Here is a 21,674-nt window from a genome sequence, read left to right on the forward strand (position 1 = left end):
GTCAGATGTTTAACCCACTGAGTCACCCAGGTGCCCCTAAACTGTATGTTTTCTTCAGAAATATTGAACAGAATTAGTAGCCAATGCTTAGTTAATTTATGTTATTATTTAAATGAAATGAATAGTTTAATTAAAGAAGTCCCCACCATACGTTGTAGAAAACAAATAGATGAAAATTTTTGGTTAACACAGTCTTTACACTCAAGTCAATTTACATTTTCAATGAAATTCAAAATGTATTTTGAACCACTGTGCTAGGTTTGCGGGGGGGGGGGGTGGAAGGTGGGTGCGGGGAATCAGAGATTAAGAGAGCATAACTCATAAACCTGGGTAAAGAAAGTTTAATGAAGCTGCATTACATTCTGTACCCTCTCAGTTCTTCAAAATATTCTTTTTAAATAGTAAAACCAGCAAGAAAATAATAAGATATAAAGTAGCAGAACCTAAAAGAGTTAAAAAGTAAAATCACATGCCATGAATTTTAAAACGTGGCAGCCAAGAAAAGAAATAGATGATTCTATCTCAACTCAGAGTAGCTCCTCATTCCTCCTCTGTCCTCAACCCCACCCCCATAAGAAGTGCAATAATACATCCTTATTTTTATTTGAAAACTTCAATTTGGAAAGACCTCTATTCTGGGGCATCCAATAAAAATCACAGGGAAGAAAATAAAAGCCTGATGAGTAGGAAGTTGTCATCCACTACTATAAAATCTCAAGGTCTCAGTAGAAGCTTGAAAATCCATTAGAGATCATCATAATCACACTTCCATAGATCATGGGAAGAATAAGGTTATCACCCTTATGAATAACATACATTACTAACTGCTGGGGTAAATCCTGAGGTAGGGAATTTAATAAGATGTTGAAGAAATAACAGAGCCAAGACCAATGGAGTTCTCCCTCCCCACTCCTCCCTTATTAAATCCTTAAGTTATTTAAAAGTTATATAAAAATTCTCAGTCCTCCACTGTTAGCTGGTAAGAAGGTAAATAAGTCAAATATAAAGTGGGAATTCTATCAAGACTAATGATATATAGTTTATCATATGAAATAAAAAAGAAATAGGATGGCAATTTTGTAAACATAATACAGAGAAAAAAATAAACACTACAATGCAGCTTGCTAATACAGATGAAGAAGCCAGTATGGAAGAACACAGTATGCAAGGAACAGAAGAAAATATACTCATCAATGTTTAATACAAAAATACTTACTAACAACAGGAACATCATGGTACCATAGCTAAAACTTCAGATGAGGAGAAAAGAGAATAAAATAAAAAGGAGACTATAGGCCAGCATGACACCACTACAGGATTGATGAATACCTTACCAGCAGAAATGAAACATAATAGGCAAGCCAAGAATAGAATTTCCAATATGGAAGAAAAGCTTGAGATACTTTGGATTCATGCAAAGGGAAATTACAGATGGAAACAATTAGAAAAAAGAGAGGGCAAAGACAATCCAATCCAATTTAAGGACAATTGGTCTCAACTTCCTCTCTCCACCAAAGGACAATGAAATAAGAAACCCAAAGTTATAGCAGCAAATTTTTTATTGTAATAATGGAAGAAATAACTGAAGATTGAAAGAGAATTTGATGATCCAATAAAAGATTGTGTAGTGTGACTAAGATAAAATAACATTAGTATTACATTATTACAATTCAATAGTAAATGATTTTTCTGATGTGCAGGCATATAAAAAAAAATTGCTCCTTCTCACAGAAGGTGGTAGGGGAAACATTTATGTAGTTCTAAAGGAAAATGTAACTCAACATATTTACTCTAGTCAAATTATCTTTGTATATCAAAGTATGGATATTCTCAAACATGCAAGAACTCAGGAAAGAGTTTTTCTGAACTTCTCTGAGGTCTTCTGGAAAAAAAAAAAAAACAATGATATCCAGCGAACTCAAAGAGAAATTAAAACAAAAAATATTCAGGATGAAGAAACTGTTATGTTTGCAAGCATCTATATATTCTTACCATTAAGGTTAAACAACTATGTTTTGAAAAAGAATGTAAATATTACAAAACCTGAAATAAAAGAATTTGAATGAAAAAGTTCAGGGCTTAGAGAAGAAGCTCGAGGAAAGACAGAAGTTCTAATTTCTTCATTTTTCATTGTATAGTCACAATTGATAATAACTTGAAATATTAGTTAAAATAATGGTGTCTATTACTTTTTTTTTCATAATGTTACAGTGATCTTTAAAGAGCTATTACCTCTTAGGTGAAAAAAAATTATTGAACTTTACCAACTTCTTTTTTTAATTTATTTTCTTTTTTTTTACATTCATTTATTTTTGAGGAACAGAGTGAGACAAAGTGTGAGCAGGGGAGGGGCAGACAGAAGGAGACACGGAATCTGAAGCAGGCTCCAGGCTCTGAGCAAGAGGTCAGCACAGAGCCTGATGTGGGGCTCGAACCTACAAACTGTGAGATCATGACCTGAGCCAAAGTCAGACGCTCAACTGACTGAGCCACCCAGGCACCCCTGAACTTTACCAACTTCTAAGTTTTACAACCTCAGTATCTTTTCCTCCTGTTACATTGTAGAAATATTAGAGCATTTATTAAAACTAGAAAACTGTCAAACATATACTAATGACTTCCAAATCAGTGTCTTGAGTCAAAAATATTGCCTGATTTTTAGATGTCTATGTTTAAAAATTGTCTAGACATCTTATTTTGGGTGTCCCAGAGGTATATCAAACTTAACATATAAGAAAGTAAATTTAACACTTCCTTGCACTTCCTCACAACTGCCACTTCTCGTGTATTCTTTGACAACCAACCAATCCCCAATTACTGCCAATTTTATCTTCTATTTCTCAAATGTACCCCACATCTCCATTGCTACCACCAATTCTTAAGTCAGGCCCTTACCATCTTTGTTCTGCAATAACCTTGCACGACTCAGGCCAACTCTGATTTTATATTTCTCTTTTCTAACAGAGTGATAGTCTTAAAATAAACATCTAACCAGATCCATGCCCTATTTAAACACTTTAAAACAGCCCCCAAGAAATGCAGAAAAGATCCAAGTTGCAGAAAAGGTCCAACCAAGTTCATTTGCATGATGTTAAAGACTCCCTATGACAAACTTTTTATTCTCATCCCTACCCTAAACCATTCTGAACTGCTTCTAGGTATCAGGGCACAGCATACTATTTTATAAATGTATCCTTTTATTCATGCTGTTTGTTTCTGCCAGGCTTTTCTGAATCTTCCAGTGATCTACTTCTTCCTCTTTGTCATGATTCAGGTATGGATTCTGGAAGCTCTTTTTTTAACTCTAGGCTAATGTGTGTGTCTTTTCCAGGTTTCCTTAAATCTGTGTGTACATAATATACTTAATCATTGATTTATTCATGCAATGAAACATTTTTGAGTGCCTACCATAGCTAGGAAACTGTCCTACTTGGGATAAAGGCTAAGTTCTTTCCCTTACTGAGTGTGTGTTTAGGAAGGGAAGACAAATATTAAATAAATCAGTACACAAATGATTAATTTATGATAATCACGATAAATGCTATCAAAAAGACTTAAAGGTGTCATCAGACTGTATAATGAGAAATATATGTAGCCTAGTTTGAGGAATCAGAGGTCTTCTTCCAGGAATTAATATGTGATGTGTAAAAAGGGACCAAGGTAGAATATAAACTTTTTCATGTAGAAGGAAGAACATATGCAAAAGCCCTGACTGGGAAAGAGAATAGTGCTTCTGAGGAACAACAAGGCCACTGTGACTAAAGAGCAAAGGTTGTGCAGCAAAAGTGTCATGAGATGAAGTGTTTACCATATTATATTGAAACTATTTCTCCATCAATACACCATGAGCTTTTCTGAGGGCTGGACTGGCCCAGCTGATCTTCTAGTCACTCATACCTATTAAACCAATTTGGGCCAACTTAAATAAAAAGTTTAAGTTGGAAGATATAAGGAAGTCATAGACATGGTGGGAATGCTGATCAACAGGTTGAATTCAAGTAGATCCTGGGGTCAAGAAAGCAAATTATAACCTCTCCACATTCATCCCAAGAAGAAAATCATTATTCCTCAAAATCTATCAGGTTGCTGTTGGGCAGAAAATGAGATGCTAGGCCAATAATTAACAAATGACTAGAATCAACATGTGTTGACCACAATCAACAAAGATTCACAACACTCACCATGGTCCTTGGCACATAATAGGAATGCAAAGTTTGTTGGATTGAACTGCGCTCCCATAGCCCTTACACACTTTTAACATACGACTTATTTCGCTGCACTGTGATTTTTTGGTCTGTGTCTTCTTGAAAGAAAGGACTGTATCTGATTTCACTCTGTATTCCTAGTACCTAGCCCAATGCCTGGTACCTTGTTGCTCGATAACTACTCGGAGAGGGAATGACAAGTGACTATGTGCCCATGTACATATCTGTTAAATATCTCAGCAGTCTAAGAATCTGGAATCTCCATCACTATATCACGTTGCTTCTTCTCACCCCCACATGGAGCAGGAGACCTGATTCACAAAGAAAGTTTACTGAATGAATGAATGAGTGAATGAATGAAGAAATGGTTGTTATGATACAAAGCTAGGTTTTAAAATCAAATGCCTAAGTAAAATATTTTTACAATGTTTCATCAGTTTTTAACAACTGCTCAACTTATTTTTTGAAGAATAAACCTCTAACCAATCATGTAAGTGCCTCGGTTATAAAAAATAATTGCCAGGAGGATTTATGTATATATTTTTTCCACATACAGTTTACTTCTTGGCATTCTTACTGCCAACTCTAAATACGCTAGGGGGATAAAAGAAGCTAAATTTGTTTCTGAATCATCCAACAAAGGCTTTACTATAGAGACCTATGTTGTCCTCATTAATTTCATTGTGCTTTAAACACAACTTATTTTGCTTCTTCATAGACAAGGGGTTTGACTAAGTGGTGGAAGGGAGAGTAGATTCTCCAAAACAAGCCCCTTCCATGAAACGAGGTAGAAGGCTGGAGCTACAAAGTCAATGCAAACTGGGTTTAAATTTATTTGGTAGAGGGGCTCCTAGGTGGCTCAGTTAAGCATCCGACTTCACCTCAGGTCATGATCTCACAGTCCGTGAGTTCGGGCCCACATCGGGCTCTGTGCTGACAGCCTGGAGCCTGCTTCAGATTCTGTGTCTCCCTCTCTCTGACCCTTCCCCGTTCATGCTCTGTCTCTCTCTGTCTCAAAAATAAATAAACATTAAAAATTTTTTTTAAATTTATTTGGTAGAACAAGAGCTCCTTTCCCTCTTACAGTCTGTAACTCTAGAAAGTTTCTCCTCTCAATGATTCAGTGGGTCTGCTCAGATCTGTTTCAAATCCTGATTTTACCACTTACTATTTGATGTGTCCCTTTCATTGCCTATAAACTGAGAATAATGAAAACTACCCAATAATGTTGTTTAAAGGCTTAAATAGGATAACATATGTAAAGGACTTAGCAAGTCCTGATACAAAGTAAGTACTCAAACAGCAGTTATTAGATTATTTTATTATTATTTACTGCTCACTTCCATATGCATATATAAAATTAACAGACATTTTAAACATGAAATTACTACACAGGCATACTAATACTTAATTCTGATTTTCAGCATAATTTTTAGTATTTGGACAGCTGCAATAATCAACTGGAATATGTTCATTTAGAAGGTGATTCCTAAGATATTTCTATGCAGTTCCAGTATCAACATTCCACAGTTCTAAATTTATTGAGAACAAAGACAATGTAATAATTATAACTTGCACTTCCTGACAAAATATTTGATATAGAGCCATAATGTATCTTATCAAAATATTGTTTTAAAGATCACTATAGGGGTGTGTGCATGTATATATAAATATGTGTATACAATGTGTGAATATATATATATATATATATATATATACACACATATGTACAAAACATTAAATGATCCATTCATAAGTACTTACATTGTAAGTCACATTTTCAAGGTAAACTCACTAAAGGCCTATATTTCTTAGCCTATCCTTCTGTTATGCTAGTTAGCAGTTTTAAAAAGAATAAAGTCTTATACATTCAGTTTTGAGAACACAAAGATGAAAGAGGCAACATATTAGCAACACATAAATTTCAGAGAGTTTTGTGGATCTGTAAAAATTCTATCAGAGAGGCTAAATACCAGAACAAGTTGCAGCTTGAAAATAAAACACACATATAAAATAGCTTTTAGATCCTTTAGGAGCAAGAAAAAAAAAAGGCATTCCCAATTGTCTTAAGATGCAGTAATTTTAGTTTAAAAACAAGAGCAAACAAACAAAAAGAGGTCTTCAACTTTTATATTTCCTTCATCCCTTTCTGTAAGGAGAATTTACCTCTAAGTGAAGATGTGCTAGGAGCATTGTTAAAACAGACCTGAAGATAAGCTTAGTAATAAAGAGAGAGAGAGAGAGAGAGTACTGCTTGTTACTTTAAGTTCAGGTTCCCAGGCTCAGAAAAAAAGTATATCATAATAAAAAAATAGCAATTATGACCAAAGAGCTGTTGCTGTCAACATTTAAAGATACAAGTAAAATAAATGAACTGGCAGAAGACTGCAGGGAATCTTGATGTTTACAGCTGAGAGAACAGCAGAGTTTAGAAACTGTGAACTCTTAATTTGACCTTAATTTGAAGCAAACTCTATTCCAGACTTCTCAGTAATCTAAAATGTTGATTCCTAGACACAAGTAGGTTCATTAAAAACAAATCATGTTCCCACAACTTTATTTTTACTCTTTTAGCAGATATACTATATTAATTGATCTAGGCAATGCTTAAAACATATGTATACCAATAAGATACCTAGCAAATATCTCCTGATATTCATATATATAGGATGAAAAATAACTTTGGATTATAATGCACTTAGTTCATAATTTTTTATGTAACCCTACCTAAAGATCAGTGGATATATACGGGCCTAGTAACTAAATGATTTGCCTCTTCTTAAGCCATTTTGTTTGACATTTTTATTAATGACTCTAAGTGAAGTCTTGCTAAAGACCCAAAGCTGGAAAGACTTATGTAGATATCTGATGGCAGAATCAAAGACAAAGGTTGAAAGCCTTCCAGATTAAATACATCAGGAAAGAATATAAGATCCTTTGTTTAACTACTGAAAGTGAAAGAAAGAAAGAAAGAAAGAAAGAAAGAAAGAAAGAAAGAAAGAAAAAGAAGAAGAAGGAAGGAAGGAAGGAAGGAAGGAAGGAAGGAAGGAAGGAAGAAAGAAAAAGAAAGAAAGGTTTATGTGAATCAAATCCATAGACTTAGACAAAATAGGCTATGTGACCCTATTGTATATGGCAACTGATGTAGTATTTTGCAACATTAAGAGAACTATGATGTACCTCATTTGGGATATAGTGTTCAGTTCTGAAAATCAGCTTTAAGAGGGTCATCAACTGACAAAGAGTAATGTGGATGTGGGCTGAACCTCCAGGAGGGTAGATTTTAGCTCAGAACAGAAAACAATATTCTAATGGTTAAATTTTATAACAGATTGCATAAAAATTCCTCAATTCACTCCCTTTTACTAAAACTGTTTAAGCTGATATTGAAAGACAGTCTGTTAGGATTCACAGAAAAGATTCTTGCTTTGAGTAGGATTTTATTTTCCCAGCTTTATCAAAGTATAACTGACATATGGCATTGTGTAAGTTTAAGGTATAGAATGTAAAGATTTGATTCATGTACATACTGCAGAATGATCAATAATTACCTTTTGTGTGTGCTTGTGCGTGTGTGTGATGAGAATACTGAATATGTGCTATCCTAGAAATTTTCAAGTATATAATACAGTATTATTAACTATAATTACTAGGCTGGACATTAGATCCCCGGAACTCATTCAATTGGAAGTTTGTACCATTTGACTAACATCTCCTTATTTCCTCCACCCTTAGCCCCTAATAACCACCATTCTACTCTGTGTCTATAAATTGAGGTTTTTTGGTTTTTTTTTTTAGATTCTACATATATGCGTAATCAAACAGTATTTGTTTTTCTCCATATGTCTTACTTCCCTTAAACATAATACCCTAAAAGTCCATCAGTGTTGTCACAAAAGGCAGAACTTCCTTCTTTTTTTTTTTTTTTGGCTGAATAATATTTTAATGCATGTGTGTATAAAATCACATTTTTAATCCAATCATCCATCCACAGATACTTAGGTTGCTTCCAGGTCATACCTATTATGGATAATGCTACAATCAACATGGGGGTATAGATACCTCTTTGAGATTGTTGGTTTCATTTCTTTCAGATATATACCCAGCATTGGGATTGCTGGATCATATAATTTTTTGATAAATTTTTTTGATCATATAATTTTTTAATAATTTTTTTACAAAGTACAACACAGTGTTCTATAGCGACTGCTCTCAATTTATAATCCCACCAACAGTGCAAAAGGGTCCCCTTTTCTTTATGCCCTCACCAGCACTGGTTCCTTCTTGTCTTTTTGATAACCATTTTAACAGGTGTGAGGTGATATCTCATTGTAGTTTTGTAGTTTTGATTTGTACTTCCTTCCTTTAAAACTATGTATGCAACTCCAAACATTGAGCCACCAGAGAAATCAAAGAAGCAATTGACTAGGAAAGGATGATGGCCAATTATTGGGAGAGCAAAAGAACACACAAATCAGCATTTTAAAAATTCAGTATTTATAGAGTTATGTTTAGATGAGTGAAAAATGCATTTGGTCAACCACTTCATATTCAAATTCAAGTGTGTGGAAGTAAATTTGATCCATCTGTCCCTGAATTATTTTCTTAAACCACCAACATTTTGTTTTATAAGAACTGATTTCCAACAAGTCTTATGATATCCCCAACCTCCTGCCAAACCTGCTCAGAGTCTGAAATATAGTTATTGTACTGAACTTTCTCAAATATGCTGTTTTTTTAAATTAAAACTAAGAAAACAGGCAAAAGAGTATTTGATTTGCCTGTTACAATGCCACTCATACTGAAATCAAACATAAAATATGCACAAAAAGAAAAGGATCTACATAGTATCTATTTTTATTATATATATTCCGGATATAGTACAATACAAATTATCTAGAGAGCAAGCTTTGTGTAAGCAGTTTACACATATGAGTTTAAAAGTGGAATGGGTAACCCAGGACAAATTCAGGTCCACTCTGAAGAATGACTTAAATCATATACATTGCCAATGGAGTTTCCCCATCTACCCTTTGGCTGCTCCTTTGTCTTATAGGCATGTCTTCCCCAGCCTACCTCTTCCCTTTGTTTTTAGGGCTGTCATGCAGGCCCTCTGCTTCTCTAATTCTCCACCCTCTCTCTCATTGTCATCCTTTCCCATGGCATCACTGACCACCTACATGCTGATGACTCCCAGATCTGTATCTTCGCTCTGCTTTCACTTCCAAGAGATGATTTCTGAATTCTTCCCACTTGAAACATTAGTAAGTACCTCAAAATCAACATTCCATAATTACTCCAATTATGATCCAGAAATTGATATAATATTTGACTTCCTTCTCCTCTTTTGTCACTCCCCTCCCACATCCAGTCAGTCACAAAGTCCAGTCCATTCTTTCTCTTAAACATCTCTCTAACCTTGTTCAAATCATCATATTCCATCGTGGGAATTACTGAAATACCGTCCTAGTTGAATTAGCTATACATCCAAGATGGACCCCTGCAATCCATTCTCCACACAATTGTCAGAATAATCTTTCTACAAGGGAAATCTGATCGTGCCTTCACCTGGTTAAAACCCATCAGTGGTTTCTCATCACTTTAGAAAGAAGACCAAACTTCTTAATATCATTACAAAGCTCCAAATTATCTAGCTCCTTCTTAAGTTTTCACTCTGTTCTCTCTGAACCTACTCCTATCATTCGACAGTCCAAATATTTGAGTTTTGTTCAATATCTAAGAAACTGTCATGCTCTTTCACACCTCGGGATACCCCCACAAAATAGCCTCTTCTGATTAAAATCTCTTCTCCTCCCCAGTCCCCTCATCTAACTTCCTTGTCCCATCAACTTTCCCTATCCCACCTACCTTTGCTGTCACATCAGCTTGGATGTCCTTTCCTCTGAGAAGTCTCTGTGGCTCTGCCAAAACTAAGCTTGATGTCCTTGGCATATGCTTGTACCACACCTTGTGCTTCCTCCATCACAGTCTTTATTTATAACACTGTACTGTGGTTGTTTCAGGCTGAACCCCAGTTCCTAGCAGGATTCCCTAAATGTATTATACATGCAATAAATTATTATTAAAATATTGGATGCATTTTAGATCCCTGGTGACAGCCTTCTAAAAAACACAATCTATCATATAACCAATAAACTGCATTTATGTGTTTTCATTTAATTTTCTTCTTATATCACCATTCATAGGAAAAAATGTTTTAAGACTTAAAAATGTTTAAAATATAAAGCTATTTTTCCCTCCTGATACACACACATACAGACACACACATGATTTTTCTGTTTTCCTATCTGAACTTGGTGATAAACATGTTGAAGTAGTATCTAATTATAATACTTTTTCCTCTACTAGTTCTTCCATGTATCTACTATAAATAGTCATTGCTTTCTATACTGTGAAATCCTCAAGTAAATTATATCTGAGATAATTTTTTTTTTTTTTTTTTTTTTTTTGAGAAACAGCATGAAGGTTAAGGTTTCCAGGACAGGAAAAATACCAAGAGTTGAAAAGACAACCTGACTACACAGATATTTAATTCCTTCAATCTTTAAAACTGAGTGAATGAGGGACACCTGGGTGGCTCAGTCGGTTAAGTGTTTGACCTAGGCTCTGGTCATGATCTCATAGTTTGTGGGTTCGAGCCCTGCATGGGGCTCTGTGCTGACAGCTCAGAGCCTGGAGGCTGCTTCAGATTCTGTGTCTCCCTCTCTCTCTGCCCCTTCCCTACTCATGCTCTGTCTCTCTCTGTCTCTCAAGATGAATTAAATAAATAAATAAATAGGGTTTTAAAAAATTAAAAAATAAAAATAAAACTGAGTGAATGAAATATCTTTTTTTGTGAGAAATATTACCTAGAATGTGAAATAATGTTTATAGATGATCTACTGACGAAAGCTAACTTCTGTACTTTCCAAGACTTTCAAGACTTTTTCTACAAAAAGTTATGTAAAGTAGAGGAGAATTATAGTTCCACTGACCTTTCCTTCCATAACTAACAGAAGCATATTTACCATCAGTGATCGGAATGCCTTCAGTTGATTAAGCCCTGAAAATATTATCATGTTGTTTATATTATCATGAGTAGTACATGAGTACTCACATGTACTCAATGTGTTGAGTGACACCTTGTAATTTTTAGGAATTTATCTTCCATTTAAACTAAAAAAGGGATGTTTGCCTCTTGTTATAGGAAATTCTCATTAAAAGGAGACTGGTGTTTCATTTTAAGTCATTTTACAATGGTCTACTCATAACAGAATTACTCAGATAAAATTATTTTGAAATTCACAGTGGTGTGTCTACACAGTTGAAACACAGAGGAATCTGGAAAAAAATTAAATTTTTTTCAATAGAGAATATCAAATAGCATGATTAAAAAGTAAGAATCTGACTTAAACAAGAAATCCTGTAGTTTAGCAGTTTGATGAAGGTAGAGAGGCTCCAAAATTGTCAAATATCCACTTATATTTGGCTTCGTAAGAATACACAGAAGCCTAATTTTAAGTTTAGCTTTGCCTGCCAGTTTTTATGCATGAACTGTAGCCCCAACTTGACCTTTGAAAATTAGGAGCTAATAATTCAAATTAGAAATAATTTCAAGTTGAATAATCATGTCAAGTAATTAAATTTATAAGATATAAAGAAATATTTTTGAAGTTTACTTTATATTCCATTATCTTTTTTACAAACTGAAACTATTATATTTTCTCTAATGATTGATGTAAGTTGCAAAGCAAATTTAATAAGTCTTGTCAATTTTGACAGCCAGTGTGAAAAAAGAGGAAATGTTCTATGCAGTGCAAAGAGTACTAAATATTCCAAATATTGGTAAACAGCCAATTCTTTTCCAACTCCAATGCCACTCAGATCCATCTCTAAAGTTCTCAAAATTTCTTCGAAATTTTCTATCATTACCATTCAAATGATTAACCTCTGAATATTGTTCTCATGTTCACCTCAATCATTTCTTCTACTCTTATTTATAAGGTGCCTAGTTATGGGACTTCATTTGGGGACTCTGCTAAGAATATCTTTGTGACATTTTCTGTGATAGAATAATGAAATTTTAGTGTTTTAAATTGGTTAAAACCTATTCAAATCCTAACCAGATTTAATTTTATTAGGTCAAAATGACATAGAGCACATTGTGGGGAAGATAAGTGTTCATTAAATAATTACTTGATTGTTGTCCACATTACCTGAAATATCTGATAATTATTTTTAAGTAAATGGATAAAATTGATGTAAAAATAAAATGTATAATTTATCATCAGTTCTCTAGGTAATTCTAAGAAAAGGAGATGGAATTTTTCCCCCAAAGTTTATTTAATTATTTTGAGAGAGAATGCATGTGAGCACACAGGGCAGGGGCAGAGAGAGAACCCCAAGCCGACTCAGCATTGTCAGGACACAGCCCTATGCAGGGCTTGATCTCATGAACCTAACCATGAGATCAGGACCTGAACCAAGATAAAGAGTCGGACACTTAACCAACTGAGCCACCTAGGCACCCCAAAGGATACGGAATTTTAAAAAATTAGAGCTACTAAAACAAGTGTGGGTGATTAAACTGATGTCATTCCCTACCCTCTCCTAAAAAAAATTTTAAAAAACATGCATTAAAGGAGTAAATTTATTTTCCTGGAGCAAATGTGAGAAATGCAAACTCCAGATAGGCAGAAAAACTTTACCTATGATTGAGAATCACCACTGATGGGATGACGCAACAGTTCTTTGGCCCTCATGTAAGCTGATTCTGTGGTAGGATAAAATATGTTTTATAAGAGAAACCAAGTTTACAAAAATCAAGAATACTAATGAAAAGCAGACTTTTGAGGTTTTAAATGATCTGATTTTTCTGTTCTTTTTTTACTGTGTTTGGAAGTGGCAGCAGAAATGATGAAATATAAGCATAAAAGCAGTTTGGAAGATTTCTAACCTCTCTCATAAGACAATTGCTGATTGAGAGTTCTTAATAAACCAACACGATCCATTTTGTTTTCCTTGTCATCTCCTTCACTATTTCCACATAGAATATATATCTGATTCTCACTGACTGCCACAAAAATGAACCATTTTGTAGGGGGCTCTGAGAGATAAAAACCTATTTGGTAATGAGGTTATATCCCAACTTCTATCAGTTAAAAGTAGAAAGCTATAAATAATACTGAAAGAACAATACAGCTGTGTGAATCTTGGCACAACAGGATGAAACTATTTCTACTGTTTGCTTCTTTTCCCCATGTCTCCTTTCCAGCGCATATAAATTCATTGCTCTGGTGGTTTTAATTTGGGCCCCAGTTTTGGCTAAATCTAAGAACTCAAAGAAAAACACAGCTGAAACCACTGCCTAGTGGCTTAACTCACAGCCTCAAATGATAGGCCTCCAACAGAGCCCAGCAGGCTTTCTGCAAAAAGGCCCCTGACTAGAGCTCATTTTGAAAAGTGGAGAGTTTGATAACAAGTCAGAAAGAGGTTTCACCATAGCTGTCTTAGGAGATTCTGCATTGCCCTACTAAAAAGAAACAGTGAGTGTTCTATGTAAGAAACACATGATAAATTTCTCTGGCACTTTTAACTGACTGATTCTATGCTGGAATGCTAAAACCACAAGGTAGTGACAAATTTACATGCCCAATGAAGAGCTGAGCTGTGCACAGCAATTTCTTTCATTTGCATTTGATTTATCTTATTCAGTTCTGAAGGCTCACGGGTCAGTGACTGTTCTCGAACTAGTAGACCTAAAGCCATCTATACAATTTTTGTCTTTAACTCTGCCCTTCTCTGTATTACACAGCCATAGATGATCTCGTCAATAGTTGTGATCCAAGGGTTTCTGAGAAGATGTTCAACCTTCAAATATGTTAGATACCAAAATATAGAATCTGCTGAAAGGTAATCATTTAGATTTCACTGCTGTTTTCAGAGATCTGATGGTAAATTCCTTCTGAGACTGTCAAAGATGGCACCAATGCCCGTGTGATTCAGTCTCCACGGCACCTCAGAAAGAAGACTATGAATTGCTTTTCTCTGCTGCTACTCCTCTATGGGAGAGAATTAATTCTTTTTTCACAAATTAGTGCTAGGAAAAATGAAAAGGAAACACTGACTGAAAATACACTAGGGATCTAGCATAGTATCTGCCAAGGCAGATAACTCCATTTATTAGACAAAAAGTGGAACATAGAACAGAAAGATATGCTGGGCAAGTCTTCAGTTTTGTTACTCCAGTCCCACATAATCACCAAAATCTCTGGATTCTGTTCCCCCACAGTAGTCCTCTGCCAGGGGCCAAATCGGACTTGGTGGCCTGGCCTGTCACTCTGCAATGTCTTTGGTCTCTGTAGTTTGCTCTGCAGATCTTCATGCATTCTTTACTTTATCTTGATTTCTAGTTGTGATAAGTGATATCACTGGCCTGTGGTGAACTGATACATACCACTCCAAGCAAAACCTCAAAATTTCATATTAAAGCATGTTTTATTATTGTTTACTTTCTTAGCTCTGTGACTATCCCATCTAATTTCAATTCAGTCTTTTAGTAATCTTTCTCTAATAGTCCAGACTCTCAGTGGCTGTTTCCCTAATCTTAAAGCTTAGTTTCATGAAAGCTGATCTTTACCACCTACTTATATGATTCTGCCAGCTTGTACTATAGCTTGAAATCCCAATTCTGGTCTTTAGGACTGAATTGCCTCTCAGAATTCGAATCTATCTGCTGACATTGTTCCAGTTCGGTATTTTGGGTACAAAAATGCTGCCTCTACTACCTACTCAACACTGCAATCTTCTGCTTGTCCATGTGTTAACTCTTAACGGTACCTCCAGACCACCTGTTCGGATGCCACCCTCACCAGTTCTCTGATCAGTGTCACACTCTGGTAATACGTCATGCATTGATCCCACAGCCTGGCTTAATTACCTTATTCTTCCAGACCCCTGCCAAAATACTCATCTTGCTTCACTTAGTTATATCTGTCTTCCCGTCATCCATAAACCAGCACTTGTATTTTTACAATAAAGTGGAGTGCAAAACAACTGCAAAGCTGAGAGGAAACTTCAAAAGAAAAACATTTTAACATAGAAGGCTTTTTCCACATCATTTATCAATTTGGGTGTGCTTTGCATACATTTCCTTAGTGTGAGTCCCAGAACACATTTGACCACAATTTCAACCAGATTGTATTATAGCAGTCAAACATTCTCTCTTGACTAACTTTACAAAGGAGAGAATCAAAAACATTCTCTCTGAATGTTCAGAGAAGCTTCCCATAGAGAAGGAAGTACATTCTGGTTTTAAACAAAAACAAAACGGCAGCTAAGCCTTTTATAATCCAGCAACACACACAGGCTGGATGCGAAAATAACCTATCCTTATCTACTTTGAATTTTACTAAGGAATTTGATGGCAAAAGATGGGCATTCACTTCAAACACTAGCTTAACAGGATAGAAAAAGAAATGGGAGAAAGAATATGTGCATGAATGAGATTTATTCTGCAATTTTATTAATATTTTCTGTGCCCAGTTTATTATTAGTGTTCCTGAAAAAGAGGAAGAATAATTTAGATGCTGGCTAGTGTGTAAAATCTGTGCAATTGTAGCGTTTACTCTTGGTAGATTAATAGAAGAAGGGAAAAATCAATTTCTAGTAATATTTAGTATGGCAGCTGGAATACTGTGGTTTAATGAGGGACGTTTCAGAGTTCTAGAGCACAAAGGGGTAATGTTCATAAGAGCCAGTCCTGGTTTTTCTTGGTAACTAAATATCATTACCACATGGGTTGTAGTATTTCCATTGGTGGACATTTTTAAAAAGTAAAAATCAGTCAAGAAATTACTACTTTGTCATCACGTCTTGTAAACTTACATGACCTCTATTTTTCAATTCAAACTTTGCTAAACGCATATGCGATTCTTATAGATCTATTAGATGAGTCTCACTGCCTCCGAAGACACATAGAAAATATTTTTTAATCAAAAACTTGACTAGCGTATAGGAGTGAATGTTGACAGCCAAAAAATAACCTCTCCATATCTATCTCCACTCTTTGAATATATTTAAACCATCAATTTTTGGATTTAAAGATGTATATGAAATATTTCAGGTTTAGTGAAGACAGATGGTTAATATTTTATAAAAATTTTTAAAAATGTGATAATATAATGATTCATAGTATATACTTTTCCTACATTTTTGAAAATACGATAAAGCACTGATTGTAGATTAATGATTTTTAATGATAAATTTAGTAAAGTATTAAATGACACTGAAACAAAAATTTTAGCAAAATAAATAAAAAAGGTAATTCGGGAAATTAGTCTGATCTCTTCCAGGATTTATTTTAAGGGATGGTTTTGAATAATTATAGTTTAAATATAAAGGTGTCAATGACCTCTGCTCCTACAATCGCTGCCTTTAGAAGGATCTGTCTGCAGAGGCACTGTCTTAGATTGCTTAATATGGAAGAGATGCAAGATTTTTTCAGTTATTAATGAAAAAAATTATGGAAAGTGCTGTAAGTTAATGGATTGAACACTTAATTCCACATACAACAAAACATTCAATTGATAGGAAATTAAGAACCTTGAATCAATCTTCATCCAGGTTTTTGTCATACAAAATTTTTCTAGATTTTAGAATCCTTTTCACTTGACTTTGTAACCATCTCCCTAAGTAGATAAATATATATTAGAACATCAAGTGAAAATCTCAAGTACACCTATAAAAAGGCAATCCAGTAGAAACTCAATGTGGATGGCAAACAGACTTTTAAAAGAGGCCATTCCAATGTTCATTCCTGAACTTTCCTTTGGTAGAGACAATAGGGATGGGAGAATCTGATTTTTCTTAACCTATTATTCCAACAAAGTCACAGGCAACTAACTAACAGATTAAAGCATGGTTTTTATGGCAATTGGCTACAGAGAAGAGAAACTATGGAAACTGAATTTATTACACTGCAGTTAAATGATGGAGTGGACACATTAATCATGTGAGTGTCACAAAACAATTCAAAATTGTTATTTGTAATAAGGTTTTGCATATGCTTTAGGTGGCCAGAGTTCTGACTCCATGCTAAATTGGACAGATAAAATAAGAATGCGTGAAAACAAACCTATAGTCTTTGTCATTGAAAGAAAAGGACATTGGGAAATCTCAATTTCCTTCCTCCTGTTTGAGCAGTTATATTTGGCTGTTACCCTGTCTGCTAAGTTATGTTTAGACAATGCCAAAGGAATGCCGTGATAAATAAAACAATCTATAATTTAGCCGGTGTGTGTGTGTGTGTGCACGTGCGTATGAGACTTGTCATCATACATAATAATGGTGGTTTTGTCAAATTCAATCCTCTTATAATGAATTCTACTGTACTGGATGATGATTAGCCACACTAGTTTCTCCTATAACACTCTCCCACATCAATAACACAAATGTGAGATCATTGCAACAACACAGAAGAATGTTGTTTTGCTGTTTCAACCTGCAATTTTGTAAACTGAGAAAGGAAATTATTTACTGCTTTTTAGGATTAGTTATTCCTGATTTGGTCTTTTGGTGTGAAATTACCTAAAATCACAAAATATGCAGGTTTTTTTTATTGTGTTCTAATATTTTCAGTAAAAGAAAATGATTATATGATCATATAACAAACATGTATGATTATAATTTGTTGTCAAGTGGCTAAAAGAGACTAAATTCCTGTCTATTTTACTTATTCCTGTCAGCTAACTAAAATAAGTCCCAAATGAGTGAAGTGGGAAAAAAAACATGTTTAAATTCTAAAAAAAATGTAATTTATGTTACCTTTTTTGATACTCCCCAAAAATTCAGAGAAGAAACAGAAGCTATTTTGGAATCATGAAAAACAGACTCATAATATAAAACAAAATTGTATACTTTTTAAAAGTACTTTTAACTGGCTAACTTAATCAGTTCGAGACTGATATTAATAAGAAAAACTAACCAACAAGAAAAAAACCTTTTTCATTGAATTATGAAATGGTGAAGTCTATACAGTTGTCTTGAAAAGACATTATTTTAGTGTGTGTTATATTCAGACAGTAAGAAGGCACAAGGCTGAATGACTGGACACCATTTTGTTCTCAAAACAATAGGTTCTGAGTCCTGGGATAAATTTTGAAAACTTCTAAGGAATAAATAAAATCTTAAGAAACACAACTGACATTTAACCAACCAATGGATCACAGTACATGCATTGTTAAAGTGGATCATATTTCATATTTACTTAAAAGATGATAGCAAAAGATTTTGCTTTGATATAACTGCTCAATTCAGTGTATTCACAGTTACCTGATAATGACCCAGATACTTCCAGGAATATCAAACAATTGTGATTGCTGTCCTCAGCCAATAGTTCCTGTCTGCTCACCCCTACACAAGGGAGGGCAAATTTATTAGGTTCCATAATTCCATAACTTCTAAAAGTCTAGTAATCAAGATATAAGATTAGAATAAATTCCATATACTATCCATTCTAGCTGCTTGTCTTTTGTTTTGTTTTGTTTTTGCTGCTTGTCTATTTTGGTCTCCTACTACATGAAATACCGACTGTATGCACTGTGGACTTCTATAGAAATTTTACTACCTATATATACGTGTTTCTGTATATCCACACGATACGTATATAGTTTTTCATTGTATGTACGTAATGTATGTTCACTAGGAAAAGAAACAGTACAGGTAGAGTGTTATTCAATCACCAAGAGATAACTACTGTTAACATATTGAATATATCCTTTTATGAATATACATGCACTTCTCTATCATCTCTCTCTCTGGGTTATCTATACTTTATGAAATAAAAATGCCATTCCTTTGGTTTTGAAATCCTTTTAGTACATGTTTTCATGTCAATTGATGCAGATCTGTATCACTGACTTGAGACAGTTATTCCTTGATGAACACCTCGTTCAGTGTTTGGACCATGGGCTCAGCCTCTCAGCCTTGGCGCTCACCTGAGGGTCAGGAAAGGGTAACCGGGACAGTAGGTCAAGGCAGCGAGACCAGGGACGGCGGCTAAGGTGGTGGCGGCAGAGCAGCTCCGGCACCGCGCGAGGCCGGGTCCCGACCCGGCCCCACCCCACAGACAGTTCGGCGGTGGCGGTGCTTTTCCCCATCCCGGCTCTCTCCTCCCTTATCCGGACTGCCCACGCCCATTTTGGCTACAGTGGATGGACAAGAAAAGTTTGAAATTGAAGTCACCACGCTGGATAACGTGCTTCGTGGGGCATCCCCAAACAAGTTTGGAGAATTTTGTTCGGTAGGAATTCTTATTAATTCAGAATCGAGATATGAGACAAAATAATTTATTGGAAAAGTCGGCACTTTCGCCAACCAATGGATTTGAGCACAAGTGAAATTCTGTTTACCTCCAAAAGCACAGGTCTCTTCCGGGTGGCGGCCAGGCGGCGAGAGCACCGCGTGCGGGTGGTAAAGGTCCGCACGCGGCGGGCATGTCCGGCAAGGTCCCGCACGCAGGCTCACGGAGGAAGGCACAGAGTCGGCGCGAACGCCTGAACCTCGAACCGCGTCCTGACCCGGAACCGCTTCTCCGGGAGGTGACCCCTGAGGCTGCTTACCCGGAAAACACAGTTGGTCTCCACTGCCTCAGCGCCACAAAAATACAGCAAAGATCTGTGGAGAGGGACTTAATTCCCGCCTGAGAAACGACTACACGCCCCACCTCGTGGTGCTGGCTGGGGTGGGTTGGAGCATGAGCACCTGGTGGAATGTGCCAGAAAGTGCCTCCCGGGAACCCGAGCCGCCTGGGCATGTGAGAAGGCTGAGGACGAGGACAGATCGGTATTGCAGTGCACGGCGGGAGGCTGCCAGGCTGGAAGACGGCAGGTCCAGCGTCAGCCCGGGCCCTGCCCTGTTTCCGGAGCCCACGCACTGTCAGGACAGGACTGAAGAGCTGTTCCTTCTTGGAGGAAGATTCCATCCCCTGCGCGTGCTGAACTGGTTGGCAGGCGGCGGGGCACGGGCATGTTTGCCAGGCTGTCCCTCAGCGATCTCAACAGGCACCACTGGATGTCCGGCACAGTCTCCCACCCCCACAGCCAAGGCAACTCGGACCTCTTGTGAGTCCACGCCTGCGCCCACCCTGGCCAGGTTCGAGGAAGCCTGGAAATCTTCATCAAGAAATTCATTTTAATGGCTGGGACTGTGGGTGTGGTGGAGCTGCGGGGAACGAAGACTTAGTCGACGTCCATGCACATGCTGAACCTGGAGTCCAGGCCTGTGATCTAACTGGATGTAGGGAAGCAGGTGCTGACTACCCGTTCCAGAAAGCTGCCCTGCGAGCCGTGCACACTCATCTCCAAGGGGAAGCCAAAAGACATCCGGAGAGTTGCTTCTAAAATGCTCCACAACAGGTCACGATCTCACAGTTAGTGGGGTGGATCCCGCGTGGGGCTCTGCCCCCACAGCGCCCTCTCTCCCTCTCTCTGCTGCTACCCCACCCCTATCCCTTCTCTCTCTCTCTCTCTCAAAATACATAAATATTTAAAATGCTCCGCTGGAAGCCTACATTTGACTGAGCAGCTAACTCTTAAGCCCTCTGCCTGCTTTGTGGAGCGGAGGTGGGGGGTGGGGGGGAAGGGGCGGGACTGAGCAGGATGTCTGGGCTCTTCCGGTCAAGGCCCTCTGAGATCCCACCCAGGCCAGGAGCTGTGGACAGAGCCGTGTTCACGCGCGTTTCTTTGGATGTGAATTTAAGGCCAAATTTCATAAACGGTGCCAAGGGTGGGACATTTCTCTTACAGTTGAACACATTTAACGCCACCGAACACAGCTCAGTTTCCTTTCTTCAGAATTGGATAAGCCACTCAGTTTATCTTCACCATTGCAGCTAGAAGTGGGGTGAAGTGCAGGTAGGTTAAACACAGTGTGCTGTAGGAAAACCAGGTCAATGTTCTTACCTCTGCCGGGTGTTCCCTGAGATTAGCAGTCACCAGTGGGTTAGCACCAGACTGTCCCTTCACAGAGGCCAGAGGGCCTGTCAGCCCTGCCCAGCCTCCAGTGGTCCCAGGGCTAGACAAGGACACGTGTTCTGCTTCGCTGAGCGTTTTTCTCAGCACAGTGTTTTCCTTCACCCTCAGTTAAGCACCGTTTTGTTCCAGGCCTGTCAATGTTCCTAAGACAGAGAAGGCTCAAAGTGGGTGAGACACACCTTTGTCCCTGAGAGTCGCCCAGTTGGACCCAATATTGTGAAGCCTCTTGCCTTTTGTTTTTAATTTTAATTTTAATTTTTTTATTAAAAAAAATTTAATGTTTTATTTATTTTTGACAGAGGGAGAGACAGAGCATGAATGGGACGTGGGAGGCAAAGAGATAGGGAGACATGGAATTTGAAGCAGGCTCCAGGCCCTGAACTTCAGCACAGAGCCTGATGCGGGGCTTGAACTCACGAGCTGTGAGATCATGACC

General features: G+C 36.9%; 1 protein-coding gene across 3 annotated transcripts in view; it reads left to right on the plus strand.

The window, feature by feature from the left end:
• PPP1R1C (protein phosphatase 1 regulatory inhibitor subunit 1C) overlaps positions 1 to 21,674 on the plus strand; it is a 125,183-nt gene that overhangs the window by 35,407 nt on the left and 68,102 nt on the right. The window contains exon 1 of one of the 3 annotated variants that reach the window (XR_006220836.1): positions 19,822 to 20,620. The exons of the other annotated variants lie outside the window; for them this stretch is intronic. The gene's annotated coding sequence lies outside the window, so the exon portion shown is untranslated. Of the gene's footprint in view, positions 1 to 19,821; positions 20,621 to 21,674 lie in introns of those variants that run through there. 3 annotated transcript variants of the gene reach the window in all.

This window comes from Panthera tigris, chromosome C1, assembly GCF_018350195.1.
Source record: "Panthera tigris isolate Pti1 chromosome C1, P.tigris_Pti1_mat1.1, whole genome shotgun sequence".
NCBI lineage: Eukaryota > Metazoa > Chordata > Mammalia > Carnivora > Felidae > Panthera > Panthera tigris.